This window comes from Xenopus laevis, chromosome 6S (genome assembly GCF_017654675.1).
Source record: "Xenopus laevis strain J_2021 chromosome 6S, Xenopus_laevis_v10.1, whole genome shotgun sequence".
Lineage (NCBI taxonomy): Eukaryota > Metazoa > Chordata > Amphibia > Anura > Pipidae > Xenopus > Xenopus laevis.
The window spans coordinates 105,674,981-105,699,986 of NC_054382.1; the positions used below are offsets into that span (position 1 = coordinate 105,674,981).

The following is a 25,006-nucleotide window of genomic DNA, read 5'->3' on the forward strand; positions in this document are numbered from 1 at the left end:
TAAGCAGCCACACTCGAATCAAAAGTAGTATATATAAATCTGTTCAAAGACCTTCTATGATTAATTAAATTAATTTTATTTTGTGCATATCCGACGTTTTGGCTCACATTAGGGCCTTTTTCAAGGATTGAGCCCCTGAATTGAAGTGATTGTGTTAAAAAAAAAAAAAGGCTTTAGTTCCTGACATTTTTATGCAATGTTTTTGTTCAACCCACTAAATTAAAGCTGAAAGTCTGCAGTTCAACTGCATCTGAATTGTTTCATTTAAAATCCATTGTGGTAATGTACAGAACCAAAATTAGAAATAAAGTTGTCTCTGTCCAAAGATTTATGAACCTTAAGCTGGCCATAGATGTTGAGATTTTTAAAAGATCAGATCCTCGTCGTGAGACCATGATTTTCTCGGAACGATGGTACGAATTTACCATCAACTGGGACAGACAAAGATTTTTTGACCTGGCCGATCAATTTCCTGACAGATGTCGGCCGAAAAATCGTAAAATGTACGATCGTTCGAATCCCACTAACCGCACGATAATTTTGAAGAATCGTCGCGTCTATGGGGAGTTTAACTGTGTGTGTGTGTATTTATATATATATATATATATATACACACACATATAAATGAACACTATTGTGGCACAGTAGTAGATTAGTATTGTCTATTTGTGAGCAAAGAGGAACAGCTTCATATAAATGATAAATGGCACTGAATGTAGTTTGGAGGCAAGCAAGAATGAAAATGTCAGAGTGGCGGCAGCACTATAAATACCCGCACAGGCTGAGCTGAATATTCAGTTACATACAGCAGGGAATGTACTATCTCCAGCAGGCAGTTTGTCCCGGCACTTGTGTTCTGCTGTTCAGGTTTTGATAGACAAAAAGCAGTGCACGGATTTGAGCAGCACAAAGGCATGGAAGGCTTTGTTATAGCAAAGAGTGAAGTGAGTAAGGGCCCCGCATACAAAGGAAAAGCCGAGTGCAGTGCAATCCATTCATTGCTGTGGGGGGCAGCAGGAGGAATGTGCTGTATGTTCCCTGTGCATAGACAGTATAAGCACTGTATGGAGTGCTGGATCTGGTTACCAGGGATAACCCAATGCAAAATACAATTACAGAGGAACAATGAGTGAGATCCTGCAATAATCCTTTTCCCAGGTAACACAATCCAGCCGCCTTTCAGCATTCATCTTGATCAGAGAGGGGCAGCCAGGACTTGAGGGGATGACTGTCTTGGTGGGTGTTGCAGGGAGAATAAAGGAGGACACTTGGGAGTCACACAGGTCAAACCCAAGTGACAACACTTTTAACACGTTCGCTGCTGGGAAGGAGGAATGCACCAAGAGATAAGAGAGGGGAGAGATGCTGAACATTATAGTGATTACAGTGGGGGCACTAGGGAGGAAGGGTAGGGCAGCAAGGGCATATGTCCTGTGAAATGAAGACTGTGGGTGAAAGTAAAAGTGTTTATTATTATAGTTGTTGTTTTATACCTACATAATGGAATTGTGTCTGTAAGTTACCCTCCCATTTAGACTGTAAGCCCTACGGGGTCTGGTCCTCGAGCCTTTTGTTTCCTTGACACTGAGCACTTGATCTGTATTGTAATTATATTTTATATTTATGTGAATTGTATTTCTAATGACCCCTTGTAGCACTAATGTATTGTTCTGCTGTACAGTGCTTTGCCCTCAATGAGCCCTATACAAATACATATACAATGTCTGACCTACAAACATCCAGAGAGATACAAGTAAACAGCTGCTGGAGGGCTGCAGGTTGGACCTCCCTGATTTATATGGTTTCGAATTACTCCAGGGCCCCTCTGACTGTGGCCCCTGTTGCTGAGGTGACATTTGCTCCTGTGGTTTTTATAGCCCTCCGCTTCCTACAGTTGCCCAATCAGCTGGCGGATAAGCAGCAGCAGGGCTTCCTCTGTGTCCCCCTTTGTTCCATTCCCTGTGTAATTCCACGCGCGTCCCTTTGTTTCGTCCCCTCAGTGTGTGACAAGCAGAGAGTTGGGCAGTAACAGTTGTCCCCACACAAGAGACAGCAGCAGCAGCAGCTCTACACAGCACTTACCCTGAGGTGAAGGTCAGCAGCAATGAATCAGAGCCTGAATACTCTTACTGACTGACTGTGCTTCTGCTGCTTATTGCGAGGCGAGCATGGAGCCAGCGTGCGTTACTGTAAGAGGAAAGCTATTGTGCTGTTGGTACAGTCCGTCCCACGATCAGCTGCCTCCCCTCTCCCTGGTCCCGTTATGCTCTGGTCCCGCTATGATAGCGGCGAGGGGGTTTCTCCTCCCTCTCCTTTCTTTCTCTCTCAATCTGCTCTAATGTAAAGCAAAGAGGCAATTGAAGCCCCGGCAGCCAATCACACAGCCAGGAACAGAGAGTCCCGGCCAATCAGCATAAGGCGTTGCTATTATCCCTCCCAACTGCTTCAGGCTCCTCCTGCATTTGTTGCTCAGGAAGAATAGAGAGCAGTGACTAAGGTCCCTTGGGTATCACAGGCTTTACATGGAAGGAATGTGGTATTGGGTAGTTAGGTTTCTCTGGTGAATTCACATCAGTTGAAGTGAAGCAAACGGTGCACTGTGGATTTAAAGTTTAAAAATCATTATTATTCATTTATTATTTAAAAACATAGTGCATCACATGGAAGAAAAGGTTTCCAAAGGAGATCACAAGTTTTGTAGCCCCTGGCTACTTCCTCAGAAGCCAGAGGGGCTTATTTACACATATAAATACCTCCTTAATACAGACCCCATTCTTTTACAACCATTAACCCTTCAATATCCACATATACACCACATAAATGTACATCCTACAACAAGGGGCACATTTACTAAGCTCGAGTGAAGGATTCGAATGAAAAAAAGTTCTAATTTCGAAGTTTTTTTTTGGGTATTTCGACCATCGAATAGGTTACCTCGACCTTCGACTACGACTTCGACTGCGATTCAACGATTCGAACTAAAAATCGTTCGACTATTCGACCATTCGATAGTCGAAGTACTGTCTCTTTAAAAAAAACTTCGACTACCTACTTCGCCACTTTAAACCTACCGAGCACCAATGTTAGCCTATGGAGACCTTCCCCATAAGTTTTGCAAGCAATTGATTGAAGGAAAATCGTTCGATCGATGGATTAAAATCCTTAGAATCGTTTGATCGAAGTATTGGCGGTAAATCCTTCAACTTCCATATTCGAAGTCGAAGGATTTTATGTCTGAGTTTATCTATTATCTGAAAGTCAACCCTTGCACGACCGTCATGAGCCTCTTTAACATGTTTAGAGATCGCTGATTTTATACTCCCCTGTTAATTGCAGAGAAGTGTTCTAAAAACGGAGTTCCTGCTGTTCATGTGGTTTTACCCACATTTTGGGCTCTATATTCACAAGTTGTTAGATAAACAACACTAGAATACAACAGCACTTCTAAATGTCTGCGATACCTGCAAAAATTCACAACTTTGAATGCCATTTACTGCACTTTAAGGGTCCCTTAAATCTCATCCAACTACAATCTTTTTGTCTTTTGCAGAACTCTACAAACTTGGGGACAAACAAGAGGCCCAATTCCCATTCCTCTTAAACACGAAAGATGGGATACTATCCAATGCTCAAAACAGGGTTCTGTAACAGGACACCCCAATATTTCTGTCCATAAGTAGTACATTACCTCAACCTATTATCCATTGCTCTAAGGGTAAATCAGCCTGCTGCCTCTGTAGGATTTAATTCCTATATAAACTAAGACTGTCCATTCAGAGGCCCTTCTATTATCCTCAGTGTTATTATAGGCACCATCTCTCCCTTCTATACCTGCTATCCTACAGCCACACTCCCTTCCCAATGACTATTATCCCACTGTTATTATAGTCACCATCTCCCCCTACTATACCTGCTATCCCACAACCACAGTCCCTTCCCAGAAACACTGTTACTATAGGCACCATCTCTGTTATGCACAGATAAACAGCGCCGGATTTCAATGAGGGGTGCCCCTAGGCCGCGCGGTCTGACCAGGCGGCCGCGCGGTCCGACCAGGCGGCCGCGCGGTCCTAGCGCCCACCTCCCCTTCCCAGCGCGCCGGCGCAGCTGCTGTAATTGAATGGGGACGCACGTGTCCCCATAATGCGGCTGGGTGGCATGCCGCCCCTATTTTTTTGCCGCCCCAGGCCCGGGCCTATGCGGCCTTGCCGCAAATCCGGGCCTGCAGATAAACAAATTGTCTTTGCTGTGTCAGGAAGTTATTCTGCCTTCATTCAATTATAGTAAGAACATTTAACATTAACTTACATGAAGTCCTGCTTACTGAAAAAGGAAAATCTGAGAGATACATTTATTACTTGTTATACTAGAAGTGATGAAAAGTAATTCCAAAAACCTTTTTACCCCTAGGTTGAGATTTTAAAGAATGCTGGCATCATATAGTATCGAAATGGCAGCCAAGCTTTGAAAGTTTATTATGTATGAATAATGAATGTATTACATGATGATTGTCTAGATTATCTTACTACTAAAGATATTCTGTATGGCCTGGGCAAATCATTTAGTGATAATGAGCTGTACCATTATCTTCTAATACTTTAAAGGATACTTATCAGAAAAAATTTCCCCACCAGAGATTCAGGCTTACACCTTTTGTATTTTAAAAGAGGGAAACTATATTATTCTTCAGAAAAAGGACAATACTGGGTGCTATGCCCTCTGCACCAGGTGCCCACTCCCAGTACAGGCAGCCACACTGGGGCACATTCATGCACATGATAAGCGCTTGTTCTTTACATAAGGAAAGTACTTGGAATGCATCTTATGGCATGATACACAGGGTTGATGTTCACAGGAACAGGATGTCATTGTTCTGGTTTAACAGTTTTTCCGCTCTGCTGCTAACACACTAAGCACCATCTGGTTACATTGTGTATATGTGCTACTTTACTGTCTGTATTCAATTTATTTGTACAGAGCTTAAAGGGGAGCTACAGTGAAAATTTAATATAAGCTTCATCGGATGGAAGTAACAAACAAATTCCACCAATTCTTAAATAATCAAGTTACTCTTCACAATCCCCCTCTTAGGAATTTTCTTTGTACATACAGCTTTGTTTAGGTGTCAGTTATTCTGAAAACAGAGTTAGCTCTAATACATTGTCCATTTAAAGGAAGCAAACACCAATGATGTATTAGACCTAACTGTCAATAAACTCAGATTTCTGCATTAAATGTTGTTCACCTGCCAAAATTTTTAGTTCAGTTGTTCAGAAATAGTTAGTTCAGAAATAAAGTTTTTTTTCCATGTTTTATTTTGTACCTTTTTTTCCCCCCAGAAAGTTTAAAGCATAATGTTCCTGTTTCTGGTTTTTCTGTCTGGCAACTCAGTAATCCAGGTGCAGAATCTGATGTTTTACAATTTGCTAGATTAGTTGATACATTCTACTTCAGCATTTATGGATTATTATCAACTATTGTATCAATTCTTGCTCAGCAGGGACAAAGATAACAAATGTATCAATTTAAAACAATTACAGAGTAGGTACCCCCCAGCTGCTTCAGAGAGACATACAAAGGTGAAAAATTAAAATCCTCAGTATTAGAAAAACGATCACAAATAGAAAACAAGTAATTGAAAAAAGTCTTTATTTCTGATCAACTCTCCGAAACCAACTGAACTGAAAAAAGTATTAGAAGGTGAACAAACCCTTTGAGTGGGAAATACTGAAGGCTAATTTCACAATTTAATAAACAGTATCGATTTTTTTAAAGAAAGTTTTCTTTTTTTCCACAAGATAAAGCTTATATTAAGATTTTTTTTTATTTCATGGTTGTTACCCTTTAAACAATTAATGTATACTTATTCTAAGTGGTCCTTTTCCTGTTTTTAGTAGTTTCTGAAATATAAGCAGTTTTAGACTGCAAATGCTACTTCAACAGCGCTCTTTGAAGGTCATAGTGTCAGTGACCCTAAATGTCCATGCATTTTCTACAATCCTGCAGTATTCAGATAATCCTAGGGTTGCTGACACTCATTTGTGCCAAAAGACTAGTATTAGTAGTCTAAAAAGGCAACTCAGAAATAATAAAAAATTCATATAAATTGCAAAAGTGCTGAGAGAAGCACCCTGAGTAAATTGACATCAATTTATTTTTGGGTTTAGATCCCCTGCAAGAAACTGAAGAGCTTTGGTGCTGAATTGTATCAAAGACTTGATTTCAATACCTTCCACTCTTATGCAGCTTTCCAAAATAAGTTGCAGCAATCTGCAACACAACTGCACACTGGCAAATCTTCATGCTGGCAATCTCAGTTTTTATGTTAAAGGGGAAAGATCACGAAAATGTAAATTTAATATAAGCTTCCTCATACTGAACTAAGAAACTTTTTAAATACAAATTAAAAATTCTGCATTGTTTCTAAAATAATTAAGTTTATATTCACTATTCCTCTCTCAGCATCTGTTTCTCTTCATTCTGTCTTCATGCAGCAGTTAGGTGTCCGATGAATGATCCAATATATCTTATAGGGGGGGGGGGGCTCCCTTTCCTAGCAGATGTATAAGAGCTCACTCAAATAACTGATTCCAATACAAACAAAATCCAACACAATAACTGTCTTTTGCACAAATTCTGCATGTAGAGAGACAGGATTTCTGGTGATTTTAATAATGAGCCCCCCAATAAGATATATTCACGGGGGAAATAAGGAAAACCGGGCAGGATTCCCTTGATTGACATGTCAATCAGCCAATGGCCGATCGCCACATCAAACCCCGCCCCCTGTCTTTACGGACACTCCCCTCTATGTTACAGCCCCGCCCCTGATGTCACAGCCCCGCCCCTTGTCCGGTCTCCACCATTTCCAAACGTGGCAACCCTAATTTGGATCAACCATACTTTTTACCGACCAGGCCAGTTAAATACGGGCCAGGTGGCAAACCTAGTTGTGGGCAATGTTCCCTCTAATTTTTTTCCTTGTCTATATGCACAAAAAAAGTTATTTTGTGAGCACATTTTAAACTTGTGCGTGCAGTTTTTAAAAAAAGATGTGCTCAGGTCAGAAATGATACAAAATGTTGTATTTTCACACAAAATTCTTTGAGTGCACCACAATTTGTTATGTGCGCTGTCCTCGAAATTTGTGTGCTTGCACACGACAAACACCTTAGATGCAACATTGCTTGGGGTGGACTGGACGTGCCAGGGCTGGAATGATTTCATTACATCATTGCTGGTAAAAATACTGGCCTGGCCTGAGCTTGAAAAATGTAGCAATCTCCACTGTAGAACACCATTCTTTCTAGACATTGGGGCTTGTTTTCATTGCCTAAGTTACACTCTCTATTACTGAAGGGCCATACCCTTTGAATAGACTGTGAATAAACTTATATAGATGCACCTATTTTGGTTTTTGGAGTCACTTGTAAGACGTACAAATTTAAGCACCCCCCCCAATAAAAATTGTGCGATAAATTTTTTCTGTAAGAACACTGGCTGCTCTGTTAGTGCAGGAGGAACCAATGTGCACAACTGAGACAGGAACTTTTACCTGATGCACAAGCTCCCATGTGCAGGATTAAGCAAATGTTCCTATTGTCTTTCAGGTTGTAATCCTTATCCTAATGGTTTATAAACTTTTTAAAAACTGTTGATATGCCACTGCAAACTAGATTTATACTGTCTTCAGCACATACAGCCTGCATTGAGTTAAAACAGATAAAGTTGCATCTGCAAAACTAGTAGTTAATGCTGATCCTTTTTGCTGCAATATAGAAAGTTTACTATTTTATAAATGCCAAACTGTTTTATATTCATTGATAGCTATGATGATTACTGTTTTTTAATGTAGCGCTATAGTAAATTGTGTGCTCTGTACACTACTATTGAGCTCCACTCCCAATATTGTGCTCCAGATGAGACCTATAATCTTAGGAAGTAAGCCCTCGCAGCGGTGTGGAGGCAGGGTGTAGTGCAACTGTAACTGGATACAGGGTATAATAATTGGGCGCCAGTGGTTCTTATAACTTAACCAAGAACATATTTATTTAACATATACAATCTTCAATGGAGTATGCAGTAGAGCAGACAGGATTCCACATCAACAATGGATAGGCACATACTCACATCACCGTTGGTCAGTATTCGTCCCCACAGGTAAAAGGACGTGCTCAGCAGCAATGAAGGTACACCCAGCTTTCAGCCTTTTCCCTATGTGGAACCTGAGGGGAACCTCTCAACCCTAGTACTATACACTTAATACCTACTTCTGGGCTATTAGTACCCGGGATCTTAATCCCTCTGACTCTCCTCGTTGGAGCCTTTAGCTGCTCAGCTAAATAACCTGTCTCCCAGAGTGACCTCTTAAGGGTGAGTAGCCGATCTTATCCTAGACCTGACCTGTCTAGGTTCCACAGAGCTCTACCTGCCTGTTCAGGTTAGAGCCAGCACAAAATGAACCCTGAAAGCATGGCTTCAGAGGGTTTTATACTTTGCCACAATGCCATCTACTGGTCACTGTGAGAAACAACAAGGGGCATAGCTTAAAGCAGGAATAGGAAACAGTACCCCTCCCAACTGTATTTTAGGACCCAGTTAGGTGTCTATAACACTAAAGGACTGCCTGCTAAATAATACTGGGGATGGCTATTTTACACATCCCTGCAATAATAGTTTTTTTTTGCTAGAATAACTGACTCTGGCAACCACAGGACACCGTCAAATAGTCAAATTTTCTGTAAAAAAAAGAAAATGAACAAAGCATTATATGATTGCAAATGATTGTTAAAAGCAGCTATTTGTGTGATTTTGTATACAATGATCTTTACACAGTTCTCATCTGTGACCAGCCATAAAATGAATTTATGACCACTGTGTCAGCTAGGATTTTATTAGCAAACCCCCAACAGACTTTTCACATCTGCTCTATTCTTCAGCAAGTGTAAATAAAGTTCTTGTAAAAGATCTGTAACAATGCTGGGGTTTTTTTCTGAGGTCCCATCTTCTTTGACATTTAAGAAGATTTATAGTTTCATAATGTGAGGTCTGGGCTGCTTTTATAATAGAAAGCACAAAAGGCGTCAGACGGCATTTGTTTTAATTACGAATGTATAGATGTAACTGAGTGTTCTTAGAGGCCATGGCATGATGATACAGTAGTGTATGTATCTATTCTCTGATGCTAACTTAAGAAGTAGGGTTTACCAAAATGTGCACTGCTGATTCAGCTGTGGGTCTTCAAAGGAACATTCCATTGGTGGAACTGGGGATATAAATCCAAGACCACACAGGGGCACTTTTGTCCTCCCTGCCTCACATGACACAAATTACTTCAGGACTGTGGTGGGAGGGCCCTGGGGGTGGGAGTGGGGTTGGGTGCCCCTGAGGTGGAAGCCCCTGTGGGCCCTGGATCCCAAGTATGATGCTGGCAAGATATCAGCAGTATTCATACTAAAGGCAGAGCTTTACTGTGTTTGCCAAGCAAAATAAACACTACTTATACTATATAAATTATTTAAAATGTGTTTCCTTTAGTCTAGTTTAGTTTTCTTTAGTCCTTTGTACTCAATACTCAATGGAAAGTGAAAGTAATTGACTGCCCATAGTGGCGGGACAGGCAATTTAGAATTGACAGCTAATATTTGTAAGTACTTTTATAACCGGTATGGATGTTTTTATAAAAATGAGAAGAATTTGGGTTTTATGTTTCATTTGAAAAGGACTTTTGTCATACAACTTTTTGTGTCTGGGTGACAGGTCCCCTTTAGGGATGTAGCGAACCGCCGAGTATGTGTTCGCGAACGCCGTTCGCGAACACCGGCAAAAAATGCGAACAGTTCGCGAACTGTTCGCGAACTTCGAACATCCGAAAATCGTTCGATTCGAACGATCGAAGGATTTTAATCGTTCGATCGAACGATTTTCGTTCGAATCAAACGAAAATCGTTCGATTTTAGCGATCGAATGGTCGAACGATTTTGACGCGAACGCCTATTGGCGAACGTCGCGCGACGTTCGCGAACTTGCGGCGGACGCGAACAGTCGAAGTTCGCGCGAACTAGTTCGCCGGCGAACAGTTCGCTACATCCCTAGTCCCCTTTAAAGTGGACCTGTCACCCAGACACAAAAAGCTGTATAATAAAATTCATTTTCAAATTAAACATGAAATCCAATTTCTATTTTTTATTTAAAGCATTCATAGCTGTTGTAAACTCATTTAAACATCTCAGCTGTCAATCAAATATTGTCTGTCCATTCTCTATGCCTTAGGCATAGAGGCAGGGCAGACAATTACTTTCACTTTCCATTCAGCACTTCCTAGATGCCACTGCTCTCCCCACATTCCCCCGTTCTCTTCACCGTTTAATTGTGTAGCCAGTGCATGGGGATGGACATCAGGTCCCCCATTCTGGTGCACAAACAAGTTTCTGAGATGATGCAAGGCTTGTCTTAATAACAGTGTCCACAAAATGGCTCCTGTCTGCTTGCTGTAATTATGAATTCCCAGACTGAAGGAAACAAGATTCAAATAATTGAGATAGTGTAATTAAAGTTCATTTTGACCAATGTGATAAAATAGGATTTTGTATAATTTTTTTGGGTGACGGGTCCCCTTTAAAGATGACTGCCTTGGATATATTTGTGCTTGTCGGGACAATCACATAATATTGTAAAATGATGCAAGTATTTTCTATAGTGTTATTCAGCTGTATAAATGCAACGTTTCTTAAAGACTTCCATTGGAAAGAGATATCCTGTAACCTGTTTGGTTGCTCCAATTGAACATTACATTAAACCTGATCTTCTCATTGTGGAACGGTGTGGCTATTTCTCTTCATGGCATCTCTGTGTAGCAAGGCTGATAAAAATAAAGGGTATTTTAACCAAACTTACAGGTAAAACAAACATCATTTAAATTGAAGATATATGTAAACCCTTAAATAAAATGTTAATGTAAAATTGCACAAAATTTTTGTTTTATTTCCAAGATTTATACAATTTTAGATTTTGTTGAACTGCTGTGATGAGTTTTGTAAAAACAGTGCCACCTGCTGGTCATTTGGGCCAACTGTCTACAGAAAAGAAAGCTGTTGAGATGTTTCTCTGTTGAGAAAGTTAGAAGAGTTGTCTGATGTTTCGCTAGTCAGTCTTAAGCTGGCCATAGACGCAAAGATCCGATCGTACGAATCGTGGATTCGTACGATTTTCGGACCATGTGTGGAGAGTCCCGACATTTTTCGTCCGTCGGAGATCGGTCGTTTGGTCGATCGGACAGGTTAGAAAATTTCTGTCGGCTGCCGATAATATCTCTGTATGTATTGCCGATCGTACGATTTTCAGAGGGAGACTGTCACTAGTGTTGTCAGACATAAGTGTAACACCTATTTGGGCTGCATAGCACACAAATAGTTAAACTGTCCAGCTAACAGTAGAAGCATGGGTTACACTGTGACTCACACAACAGGGTCAGGGCCTTCGCCATGTGGAAGTGTTCCCTTTATGGTGTAGTGCAACTACATCCCCCAGGCTACTATGCATACAACAAAAGATGGGCGCCAGGAGGTTCTTGCAGTAAAACAGAAACGGTTTATTTAACTATGAACAAGGCAAGTGACCACAGGTTTAGTAGTCACGCTGGAGCTGAGGCAATAGCACATTTCTCACACAGAGCTGCAGGCATTAGGCATTTCTCACAGAGGAAAGGTCTCCATTAGGCATTTGCAGTATTACACACTCATTCCCTCCTGGAAGTTGTCAGGAAAGCAGCTTCTACCCTACAGTCCCTCTTCACTGAGGTCCCTGACTGGAGGCAACACACAGAGCCTCTGGGAAGCTACTCCCTTACTGCAAATCCTTGTTGGAGCTTCAGCTGCTCTTTCTCTCTATCCTATCTGCCTTTCTCTCCTAGAGAGACTATGACAAGTCTGCCCTAGTGTAACTATTCCTCATTCACGGGGTTACCTGGTCCCCGACTTCTTCTCCAAAGCACATGGGCCTTTCTGGGCCTAGCTGTACCCAGGCTCCCCTGAGCACACCCAGCTGGATCACCATCCACAGGCCAAAGAGGAAGTGGCCACTCCCTACACACACTATATAGCAGTGTAGCAGGGGAGTGTCATTCTCTCCTGGCAGATCACTCTAAGAAAAAGGTGGGGGCCTTAAAGCTGCAGGGCAGATTAACCCATAGGGGCCCCTACATAAGTATCGTACGATTGCTGTCAGGGGCAGAACATTAGGTGATCTGTTCTTTTTGATCGGAATGGTAAGACTTTGATCTGAATGGTTAGTGGAGGGTCGGGAGATGGGAAAGTCCGAACGTACGTTGATTCGTACGATCGGATCTTTGCGTCTATGGCCAGCTTTAAGTAGAGCAACATCTCTTGTAGAGTTTAGACAATAGGGGTCATTTACTTACTGCACCTCAGTTGGAGAGGGGCGGAAATTTCCCTGCAATCAGTTGTGATAAAAGTCCCATTAGCTCCTTTTCTGCACAGTCATGCCTATTGATACCACCACCTCCACGTAAACTTTGGAGAAGCCGCACACCACACACTCCCAAAGGTTCTTATCCTGGTGCCCAGTGATAGAGGAATCGGCCGCCTCACAACAAGGGTAAGAAGAATTTCACCGGCACACAGGAGTTGCAGTAGCAGGGCAAGCCCTTGCAATTTTATTATGCAGTAGTGCAACATTTCGGGGTCACGCCCCTTTGTCAAGCATGCTTGACAACGGGGCGTGACCCCGAAACGTTGCACTACTGCATAATAAAATTGCAAGGGCTTGCCCTGCTACTGCAACTCCTGTGTGCCGGTGAAATTCTTCTTACCACCACCTCCACACCAAGCAGTAACTCCAGGGTTCCCATATTCTGCACCAATCTCTGCAGCACAGTTTCACCAAATAGACACCAGATGAGCTTAGAAAATTTTCAGTGCAGTGGAGTCTGATTCACATTGAAGTCCAAGCGCAACTGCATCTGCCTGTGATCACAATTAATCTGAAATCGTGGGAATCAGTTGTGCTTTAAGTGCATGTGCTAACTGGAGATATAGGAATAGCAATCTGTTTGAAAGGTGTTGTGTATTCTTAAAGGGGTGGTTCACATTTAGGTTAACTTTTAGTATGTTATAGAATGGCTAATTGTAAGCAACTTTTCAATTGGCTTTTATTTTCTATGGTTTTTGAATTATTTTCCTTCTTCTTCTGATTCTTTTCAGCTTTCAAACAGGAGTCACTGACTCCATCTAACAAAACAAATGTTCTGTTAGGCTGCAAATATATTGTTATTGCTACTTTTTATTATTCATCTTTCTGTTTAGGCCCTCTCCTATTCATATTCCAGTTTCTTATTCAAATCAATGCATGGATGCAACACCACCTGCAGGAGCACCAACACCCGCAGGAGCGCTAATTGCAGAAGCAGCACTGCTAACTCCCCAGGATTTGGCAACACAGACTGGGGAGCCTTTCCAGGAGCCAACAACTGACCTGCTGTTCCAACAGGATTAACAGGAGGTTAAAAGCATTTTCCTCACTAAAGGGAAACCCTCCTGCTGCTCTGTAAATTCTGTTTGTGTACAACTCTATGTGCCTTTGTTATGCACCATTGTGGTATAATGTTTTTAATTTTAATATTAAAAAAGGTTTTGCTTGTCTCTGGTAGATACCAGATAATCATAGGCCCTTTCAGATGCCTCTTCCCAGTCATCTTTCTCCAGATCTGGGATGTCCCTAGTCCAGATGACCCCTGCTGCGTTGAATGGGGGTTTGATAGTAGATTTGCGTGTGTATAGTGTGCTGACTAGTTTCCTGGTGAAGGTGTCCCTGAGAGCTAATTCTATAGTCATAATGATGAGGGGAATATTGTTCCCCTGGAATTGTGTTTGCAGCGCTTGCCTCAGTTGAAAGTATGAGAACCAAGGGAGGACCTGTTGAGTTTGAGGGTGTTTCCTTGGAAGGAGCTTTCCTTCCTTAAGCAAATTCCCTAGTGTACGTAGGCCCCAGTGCGGCCAGTTTTTAAATGCTGTTATGTTCTGCAAGTGCAGGAGAAAGCAATTTCCCAATAATGGTATGTATGTTGAGGGGGACCTCACAGTAAGCTTTCACAGTTTATTGAATACATCAATAAGGGGCATCCTACTATTAAATTTGTATTACACGATGACACCTCGCACATTGAATTCCTTGATGTTTCAATATGCCGTGAATCTAATATGTTATCTACTATCTATATAGAAAACCAGTTGAGAAAAATAACATGCTACTATATAACAGCTTCCATCCACCAGGCACAACAGAAGGCTTACCCAAAAGCCAAATAATGTGGTGTAAACTAGAATAAGGCTAGAAATGCTGTTTTTTGTATACTAAATATAAACATGAACTTACTGCACCACAAGCCTAATCAAACAAATAATTTATGCTTTCAAAGTTGGCTACAGGGGGTCACCATCTTGTAACTTTGTTAAACATCTTTGCAAGACTAAGACTGTGCACATGCTCAGTGTGGTCTGGGCTGCTTAGGGATGGTCATAAACAAAGCTGTTTGAGTTCTGCATGGCTGGGAAGTAAGGCGGGGGGTCCCCCTGCTGTTCATAAGTATGATTGTTTCCCTGCTCAGCAGTTAGGGACCATCTGATAATTCCTATCCAGAGCAGTAAATGAAGGGAGAATTTCACTGCATACGGTCAGGTTTCTTATAAAAACGGTACACATTTTTTAATTAAAGTATATTGGAGATAGTTTTCTTTTTCATAAAAAAATTAAAAATGGGATTTTATTTTTTTGCCTCTACATGCCCTTTAAAGAACGTGGGTATCCTGAGAAATTGTTACAAGAGTCTAAGGGGCAGATGTATTAAGGGTCGAATATCGAGGGTTAATTAACCCTCGATATTCGACTGGGGAATTAAAATCCTTCGACTTCGAATATCGAAGTTGAAGGATTTTGTGCAATTCGTTCGATCGATCGAAGGATTATCCTTCGACCAAAAAAAGATAGCCAAGCCTATGGGGACCTTCCCCATAGGCTAACATTGACTTCGGTAGCTTTTAGGTGGCAAACTAGGGGGTCGAAGTTTTTTCTTAAAGTACTTCGACTATCTAATGGTCGAACGATTTTTAGTTCGAATCGTTCAATTCGAAGTCGAAGTCATAGTCGAAGGGTGAAGTAGCCCATTCGATGGTCGAAGTAGCCAAAAAAACACTTCGAAATTCAAAGTATTTTTTTCTTCTATTCCTTCACTCGAACTTAATGAATGGGCCCCTAAGAGTCAAATTGACCGTATCCCGCAAACCGAATTATTGAAATGTAATAAAAAAGAAAATACAACCAATAGAATTCCTTTTGTAACGACCTATGATTGCCACTCAAAGGAGGTACGTAAGATCATTAGGAAATATTGGCCGATCGTAATGAATGACCCAGGTACCTCAAGGGTATTCACAGAATACCCGTTGTTTGCCTATAGATGGGTCAAAAACCTAGGGGACCAATTGGTGCATAGTGATGTGAATCCCAGTCAACCAAAGACTACCCAAAGATTTATAGGAAAACCGCTAATGGGAACTTTTCCTTGTCTTTTATGCCAAAATTGTAATGGAATCATCAAAGGGGCTATTGTTTCACATCCTACTTCAGGGGCACAGATCAAAATTAGAGGGTATCATACATGCATGTCCACTAATGTTATATACCTGTTGAAGTACCCCTGTGGTCTAGCCTACGTGGGCAAAACCAATAGGATGGTTAGAGTAAGACTCAACGAGCATAGAAGTGCCATCCGAAATGTTAAACCTAAACCAACATCTGTAAGTCGACATTGGTCCGAGAGTAACATACAATTTCACAACTACGGTGGATGGCGTTAGGGGAGGTGGCGACCAAATCAGGCAATGCTGATCAGAAACTTCACCAGAGAGAAACATTTTGGATATGGAAATTGAATATGCTGGCACATAGGGGCCTTAATGAAGCAATTAATTATACATGTTTCTTATGAATCTGATGTCTAATATCTGCCTTCCGTTTTTTGCAGTGAAGGAGAAGAACACAATTGAAAAATTATTTGAGTGAAAGGTATAAGATAGAGTCTTTTCCTTCACCGCAGTTAGTAAGTATTACGATTAACACAATTGTTGGAAATTATTAACATAACGTTATATATATACCAGACCTGTTTTCACTTTGAATTAATAGTGATGGACTCAGGTGGATTGACTTTACTTTTGAACTTTATTTTTGGAAAAAAAAAATGTAATTTTTTTCGTATCACTTTTATACAATTTTGATTCAAGAAACGGATCTTTGGAACTTGGTGTTACACTGTAGCTGAAATGTCGCTATTATTGCAACTGTTTAATGTTAATTATATACAATGTATCATTGCTTGCAATATAGGGGTTGCACACTAGATGGCACTAGATATATTTATATATAAGCAATGCTGGGATCTATGGTGGGTTGTCACTTGAGGAAGGGCAGTTGTTGTCCCGAAACATCTGAACATGACTCACGTGTCTGGAGCACCACAATAAATTTGGGAACACCCCACTTTTGAATAAGCTATTGGCTTTTCATTTTTTGCAACAGGGGGGTTGTGAAAGACATAGAGGAACTTAGGGAGGAATTTCATTTTTAGGAGATTGAACCTACACCAAATCGATATGGGTAAGTTAGCCCACACCATCTGTTTCTCTTTCATATTAGACAGAATTGGCTCCAGATTTGAGGGTATAAAAGTGTCACGGCTTCTATGTATAGTGATGCCAAGGTATTTGAACGAGTCTACCCAAACCAGAGGGGTGGGAGGGAATGAGTTAGGATCAATGTCAGTATCGATGGGGAAAATCTAGAATTCCCCCAGTTGATCTTTAAGTCTGAAAATTGGCCTAACCGGTCTACTATGCTCAGGACCGCCTGAAAAGAGTTACCTGGGTTGTCCAGGTATAACAGTATGCCATCCGTAAACAGGGATATGCGTTCCTCCACTCCCCCCAGGCGAAGCTCTGTAATGTTTCCAGCCTGACGAATCAGGATTGCCAGGGGCTCTATCACTATGGCAAAGAGAAGTGGTGACAGACGGCATCCTTGTCGGGTGCCCCTATACAGGTTAAAGGTTGATGACAGGTAGCTGTTAGCCCGGGCCTAGGGCGGCAAAAAATAGGGACGGCATGCCGCCCAGCCACATTATGGGGACGTTCGCGTCCCCGTTCAACTACACCAGCTGCACCGGCGTTTTTTTCACCAGCGCACTGGAAAGGCGGGCGCTAGGACCGCGCGCCCGCCTGGTCGGACCGCGCGGCCTAGGGGCAGCCGGAAAAGAAATCCAGCGCTGGCTGTTAGATATGACTCTTAATGTTGGTTGTTTATATAAGAGCTGCACCCATCGAATAAATTGGTCCCCGAGACCAAATTTCTTCACTATTCCTCAAAGGTATAACCATTCCACGGAATCAAAAGCCTAAATCGCATCTAGGGATAATACTATGCATGAGCCTTGGTTACTATGATTTGCATGTATATTTGTGAATAGTCTGCGGATGTTCATATTGGTGGATCTACTGGGCATGAATCCGGTTTGGTCTGGTTCTATGATTTCCTCTACTAGCTGTTTTAGTCTGGTGGCCAGTACTTTTGCAGACACCTTGGCATCAGTATTGAGAAGGGAAATAGGTCTGTAGGATCCGCAATCAAGAGGATCCTTCCCTTCTTTCGGAATAACAACTATCAGTGCTTCATTTAACAAGGAAGGGAGCTGGTTCTCCTATGTGACATCCATTAGGGTTTTGTGTAGCCAAGGGGAGAGGAGTTCCCTAGAGGTTTTTTACCAGTCTGAGGGAAGGCCATCTTGCCCGGTGTCTTGTTAGGATGAAGGGAGGCTATTGAGTCTTGCACTTCCACTAAGGTAATGGGGGCATTTAGAAAGGTGGTATATGGTACATTTTGGTTTAACAGCAACAGAGTTATTATTAACAGTTGACCAGAGGTAATTTCAGAAATTTTGTAAGAAATTGGCAACATGGGAACCTTTTTTCTATTGAAAAGGCAGCTGCCCAGTAGATAGAAGGTGCCCTAACCATGTAGGGCATGTGTGTAGCAGTATACTGAGCGGAAAAATTATGTGATTTTGCCTTTCAATTGACTCCAATGCAATTTGGCGAATTGTAATGCCAGTTGCAAATCTTGACACAAAGCAAAATATGGCAAATTTGCTCAACACAGTCAACAAGACTTGAAAGTACAAAAAACATTTTTATTGGTAGTCCAAAAGTGGGAAAAAAGGTAATATGAAAAAAAAAGCCCATAGATTCTAAAAAAAATAGATACGCAACAAAAAACTTTCACAAAGTTTTCACTGTTTCTCAGATTTCCAGGTAGTTTTGCTAATTTTCCATCGAAACCGGACAGATTCCCTCATCACTACTCTCTACATCATACAAAAATGGAGGCATGGACCAGAGTGTGCCCCATAATTTAAATTGTGTTTTGCTAAAAAAAAAAAACCCAACAGTTATATTTACTCTGAGCCACTAGATGGCAGTAAAATTCCAAGGTTGCTGAGTCTGCAGTATGATTTGATGACATTTGTAAGTTGCTGTATCTATATTTTAATGCCTTATATATTGCTGAATGAAAAAAAATATATACATGTTCTCAACTTTCATTGTTGTTCAAAGATTCTGTGAATAGAACTGCAGTTTCCATTTTGTGTATCCCTCCTTTATTCACTGGCTACAACCCATATAACACTGGATTTCCATTCTACTCCCTCTGGGTGTTAAGAGGGTGCGACCCCTGCCCATGGGCAACATGAAAAAAAGCCATTGATAATTTACCACTTTTATATCTGCCACAGAAAATCTCATTTATTGCAACAGTTGCACTGCTGTGCGGGGCGTTTCAATCACCACAGTATTCTCAGGGATAATGGGCATCAGGTCCGGACTGAGAATTAAAATAGGCCCTGGCATTTCAGGTACACAGGGGCCCAATCAGCCCACACAGAGGCCCAACTGCCCCCACTAGCCCACTAAATACCTACTTTCTATGGCACCTTATAGCAGCCCCTCTGGCATTTGCCAGAACCCACAGATTGCCAGTCCGGGCCTGATGGGGCATCTGGACAAAGCAGCTCTCTGTAAGAGAAAACACCAGTGTCTAATTAGTGGATTGTGGAGTTTTTTACACTGACAGCTAGGTGGCGCTCTAAACTTGCAGCTCTGGGTTTTGTGACTATATTATTTGTATTTTCTCTGCGGATGTGTGTAGGCTTCCAGTCCACCTACAAACAAAAATATAGGAGAGAAAGCGATAGATCCTGCAGTAAGCAAGTAAAGATAACATTTCTTGGATCAGTGGCTGATGTAACACTGTTGGATATGGCAGAATATGCCAGTGCTAATATATATATATATATATATATATATATATATATATATATATATATATATATATATATATATATATATATATATATATATATATTTACTGTATTATAGTAGTTGATGCATCCAACATTACCTGGAAAATGTAATGTTACAGCATTCAAACAATAGATGATTGTTAAATATACTGTACTTCCTCTGCCTTGCAAAGTGTTAGTGCTGATAAAAGTTATCCAGTGTTTGATATGATGAATTACCACCTGCCAGATAGGTAGCCAGCATTGACTGATAAACCAATCGAGGTTGCAGGCAAATGGACTGCACAACCAGGCTCAACACACTTGAAACCCCCAATCAGTGATTTTTTTTCTACCAACCATGCTCTGCTGAGTAGTTTCTGATACTAAAGAAAATCTGGTTGCTCAGATGGACAGGCCAGTGAGTTTGAAGTAAATGGATGGCAGATTGACCATCGGCACCTCTGAACACCTGTAGGTGTATTGCCCTTTGGCACAATGCCAATACTATGGAATGGTGCAATCTCATTGGTCATATGGAAGGCATGTTATTTTCCAATGAAGGATGGCAGGCTGAAGCTCAGCACCTTTTATAATCTCTAGGTACATGTTTTAACCTTTTCATGGTGCCCTACTGAGTAGTTCTCTGATACTATTGAATGGGTCCAATTTCAAGCATGGGATTTTAGGGGTAAATGGATCACAGATTGAACTGCATATTGTCTTCTTTCCATAATGTGCTGCTGGCTAATCATCTGAAAATATAGAATGAAATAATCTCATTGGTCATGAGAGGGGAAGCGTGTGATTTTGTTGTAAACACATGGAAGCTCCACACCCTTGAAAACCCCTAGCTGAATTTCTTTTTCTCCTCTGGTACAATATAGTACTCCAAAACTATGGAATGGTGCAATTTGATTGGTCAGATGGCCAGGTGTGACATTTGAGGGGTCACAAATTGAAGATCATCACCTTTGAAAACCCCTAGGTAGATGTTTTTGTATTTGGTTGTCACCAATGGAACTCTGAAATATTATTGGTCAGATAGCCCAATGCAGGCCAGAGAACCAAAATTACACTAGAGCAGTAACCCATGGCAACCAATCAAAATTGGATTTCACTTTTTCACCACAGTTAAACACTAATTGCGATTGGGCGGGGAGCTTTGGGGGGAGAGCCCCTGAGGAAGCAGATCAGTGCGAGATTAAGCAGATTGCCTCTACCCTCCAACATCAGTTTCTACAATGTACCATCTAGGTTTTTCTATGCTAATGTTCAATAATAGGAAGATATGGTGACTTTGCAAAATATTCCTTTTCTAATTTGGAACATACCATCCCATTCCTTATAGCCTCAGCCAGCAGGAACAGCCATATTGGGTCTGAGCAAATTTGCAGTTTCAGTGATCCAGTGTTTGGTTCATCAAACTAGTACCAGATATTTGGTTACTAAAACAAAATTTAAAACAGAGGGACCATGAATCTTGCCCCCAGGGGCGATCCTGGCCCCTCCGTCGCCTGAGGCAGCAGCAGTTGCTGTCGCCCCCCCTCCCCCGTGCGCTTACCAGGGGGGTCCACGAGGGCAGCAGAGAGGGCCAGTACGCTTGCACAGAGAGCCTAACTGCGCTCTCTGCGCTAGAAGAGCTGAATTTCCGGTTTGAAAACAGTAAATTCGGTTCTGAAAGTACCAGGAGCGGCAGCCTCAACTTGCCTCATTCGCGAAGCATCCCTGCTTACCCCCATTCTGACACTCGGTGGCAATGTTGTACCAGCCTATAGCTAGTTTAGCTCTGAAACCGCTGGTATAGTTCCTGGCCTGTAAATACTGTAATCAAATTCAATAATCAAATAATAATGAAAATAGTCACATTTCCAAAAATAGTAAATTACTTGTTCACTATTTAACCGACAATAGTAAGAAAGAAAGTAGAACAATTGAACAGAGACATCATTCTGAACCTTATTCTGACATTAGGTGGCGACATTGTATCAACATATAGCTAGTTCCCATCCGCCGCCATCAACAGTACAGGAGTTTCTGAGCTCTAAATGCTCAGCTCAATTCTAAACCCTATTTACAGATTAATAACTAAATGAGCAGAATGACTTTCCACCAAAACTTTTATAAATCACTTATTTGCTACTATATTTGCAGAGTATAAAAACAACAAAGTAAGGAAAAAAAACTGTGATACTACAGTGCAGTATGGTACTACCAAGGGCCCCTCAACATTTTCATAATACAGTACTACTGTGGGTGTGCCATAGCTGTCGAGCTACAAAAATGGGGTCTGTTATCCAGATACTCAGAACCTGGGTTTCCTGAATAAAAGGTCTTTCCATAATTGGAATCACCTTACCTTGAGTCTGCTAAAATATAATTAAAAATGTAAGAAGGAATGTTTGCCACCAATATGGATTTATGCAGTTACTGTTTTATTATTACAAAAAAGCATACAAATATTTATATATATATATATATATATATAGATATATATAGATATATATATATAGATATATATATAGATATATACTGTATATATATATATATATATATATATATATATATATATATATATATAGATATATATATATATATATATATATATATATATATATATATATATATATATATATATATATATATATACAGTATATATGTGTGCTTAAAATGTAGAAGGCCTTTAGGTTTCTGGATAATAGGTTTCCAGATTATTGATCTGTATGTCGACATGCTGCCATATATAATACTGCAGTGGATCCTTCAGCAAAGAAGTCACATTACAGCATATACAGGTATGGGATCCATTATCTGGAAAACACACATCTATTATCCAGAATGCTTAGAATTATGGGAAAGCCAATTCCCATAGAGCCAATTTTAATCAAATAATGCAAAATTTTTTAAAAATTTCCTTTTTTTCATCATAATATAACAGTTCAGGTATGGGATCCATTATCCGGAAACCCGTTATCCAGAAAACTGCGAATTAAGGAAAGACTTTATCCAAATAATCTACATTTTTAAAAAATATTTTCTTTTTCTCAATAATAATATGTACCTAGTACTTGATCCAAACTAAGATATAATTAATCCTTATTGTGAAGCAGAACCAGCCTATTGGGTTTATTTAATGTTTACACAAGTTTAAGCAAAATAATCCTACCCTTTAGCACAACTTAATCACTATACTTTCCCCCCTGTAAAGTGCCTCCTTTGGTAGCTGAAAGTCTCAGAACTGTCATTTTTTTTCTGCATGCAAAATCAATATGGTGGATGCTCTCTTACTGTGCTGGAGAAAAAAAGTCGCCATAAGAAAAAACGCCCATTGACTTTAATGTGTTTGGAGCGAGAAAAATTGTTATGCACGTAAAACTTTGTTGCTCGTAAAAACACCCATTGACTTCATTGCGTTTTGCGAAATTTTGCAGTTTTGCTAATTTTTCCGAAGTTTCTCTAATCATATAATCATGTCATGCTAAAGAGTATAATACCACTGTGGGTCCATCAACATATTCCTGAACATAGATTCGATGATCAACACTGCCTTTCTACAGAGTACAGGTATAGGACCCGTTATCTGGACACCCAGTATCCAGAAAGCTCTGAATTACAGAAAGACCATCTCTCTCATAGACTCCATTTTATCCAAGTAATCCAAAATTTTAAAAATGATTTTGTTTTTCTCTGTAATAATAAATCAGTACCGTGTACTTCACCCTAACTAAGATATAAATTAAAGTGTTTTAAAATAATGAAAACATACTGTACTGTTGCCCTGCACTGGTAAAACTGGTGTTTGCTGTAGAATAACTACTATAGTTCATATAAACCAGCGGTTGAAGAGTGGCGGTCACTCCAAGTCCGGGATACAATTATGGGCTAAAGTTACAAAGGCAGGAGAAATGGGAAAAAGGTAATGAGCCACATGGTTTGGCCCAGGGTTGGGTGGAAGGATGACAGATGCTGTAAATGAAGAAGAGACCTTATGCTCCATGCAATGTTTAGCAAGAAACTGATTGCAGTGACACACGAATGAAACCTTGATTCTTCTGTCTCTTTGCATCTCTAAAAGGAATATAGAATGCAGTGAGTAACCAGACTCGCCCAGGGTGGGCCAAGATACTCAATGTGACTCTCCAGGAGAATGGCCAATTGTAAGAAAATTTTCAATTGGCCTTCATTATTTTTTTTTATAGTTTTAGAATTATTTGCCTTCTTCTGACTCTCCAGCTTTCAAACAGGGGACACTGACCCCATCTAAAAAAACAAATGCTCTGTAAGTCTAAACATTTGGGGGAAGATTTATTAAAGGTCGAAGTGAATTTTCAAATGAAAAAAATTCGAATTTCGAGCTATTTTTTGTGTACTTTGACTAGGGAATAGGCCATAATGAATTGGAAAAAAATTCGAAAATTTGAATATCGAAATTTATTATGTAAGGTCTCTTTAAAAATTCAACCATTCGCCATCTAAAACCTGCCGAATTGCTGTTTTAGCCTATGGGCGGCCTCCTAGAACCTAGTCAATTGGTGGACTTTGAAAAATCTAATCGAATCCGATTGTATGTGCTATTCCTTTGATTCGTACGATTCGAAATTGGCCTAATACGGACCTATTCGATCGAAAACGGACCTATTCGACCAAAAAAAACTTTGATTTAATTTCGTTTGGTCTTTTTGAAGTAAAATTTCGAAGTTTATTCAATTCGAAATTCGACCCTTGATAAATATGCCCCTTATTGTTATTGCTACTTGATATTACTCATTTTTCTATTCAGGTCTTCTCCTATTCATATTCCAATTATTTATTCAAATCAATTTATGGTTGAATTTCAAGCTATTTTTTGTGTATTTCGACTAGGGAATAGTCCAAATTCGATTAAAATTTGAAAAGAATTTGAATATCGAAATTTATCATGTACTGTTTCTTTAAAAATTCGACCATTTGACATCTAAAACCTGCCGAATTGCTGTTTTAGCATATGGGGAACCTCCTACAACCTATTTGGAGTCAATTGGTGGACTTTGAAAAAAGTTGTTTTTGGGAAAAACTTTGAATCGAATTTGATCGAATGCGCTATTTCTGCAATTCATACGATTCGAATTCCGCTGAATACAGGTACCTATTCGATTGAAAACTGACCAATTCAACCAAAAAAAACCTTTGTCTTAATTTCGGTTGGTCTTTTTGAATTCGAATTTCAACGTTTTTCCAATTCGAAATTCGACCCTTGATAAATATGCCCCTAAGAGGCACATTTATCAAAAGTCGAATTTCAAGTTCATGTGAGTTTTCAAAAACTCCCATAAACTCCCATGAACTCGAAATTCGACCTTTGATAAATATGCCTCTTAGAGTTATGTAGAGAGTGATATTCTGAGACAATTTGCAATGGGTTTCCAGATTTTTTAATGTTTTATTGTATGTGATTTTCGAGTTATCAAAATGGATTTTAAAAAACAAAAAAATATTAAATAGGGATTTCTTTCTTTATATTTATCGCTGGTCCATACTTTTCTCTATCAACATGAACCTTCCTACTTTTCCAAATCCAAATGTGTGTCCGCACTCTGATCCAATTCACTAAGATGGGTGCTT

At 40.2% G+C, this 25,006-nt stretch overlaps 1 protein-coding gene across 1 annotated transcript in view; it reads right to left on the minus strand.

Annotated features, from left to right (window-relative positions):
- The window catches only part of slco5a1.S (solute carrier organic anion transporter family member 5A1 S homeolog), a 53,618-nt gene extending 51,227 nt beyond the window's left edge, over positions 1-2,391 (minus strand). The window contains exon 1 of the mRNA XM_018223786.2: positions 2,083-2,391. The gene's annotated coding sequence lies outside the window, so the exon portion shown is untranslated. The remainder of the gene's footprint in view (positions 1-2,082) is intronic.
- Positions 2,392-25,006: the final 22,615 nt, after the last annotated feature.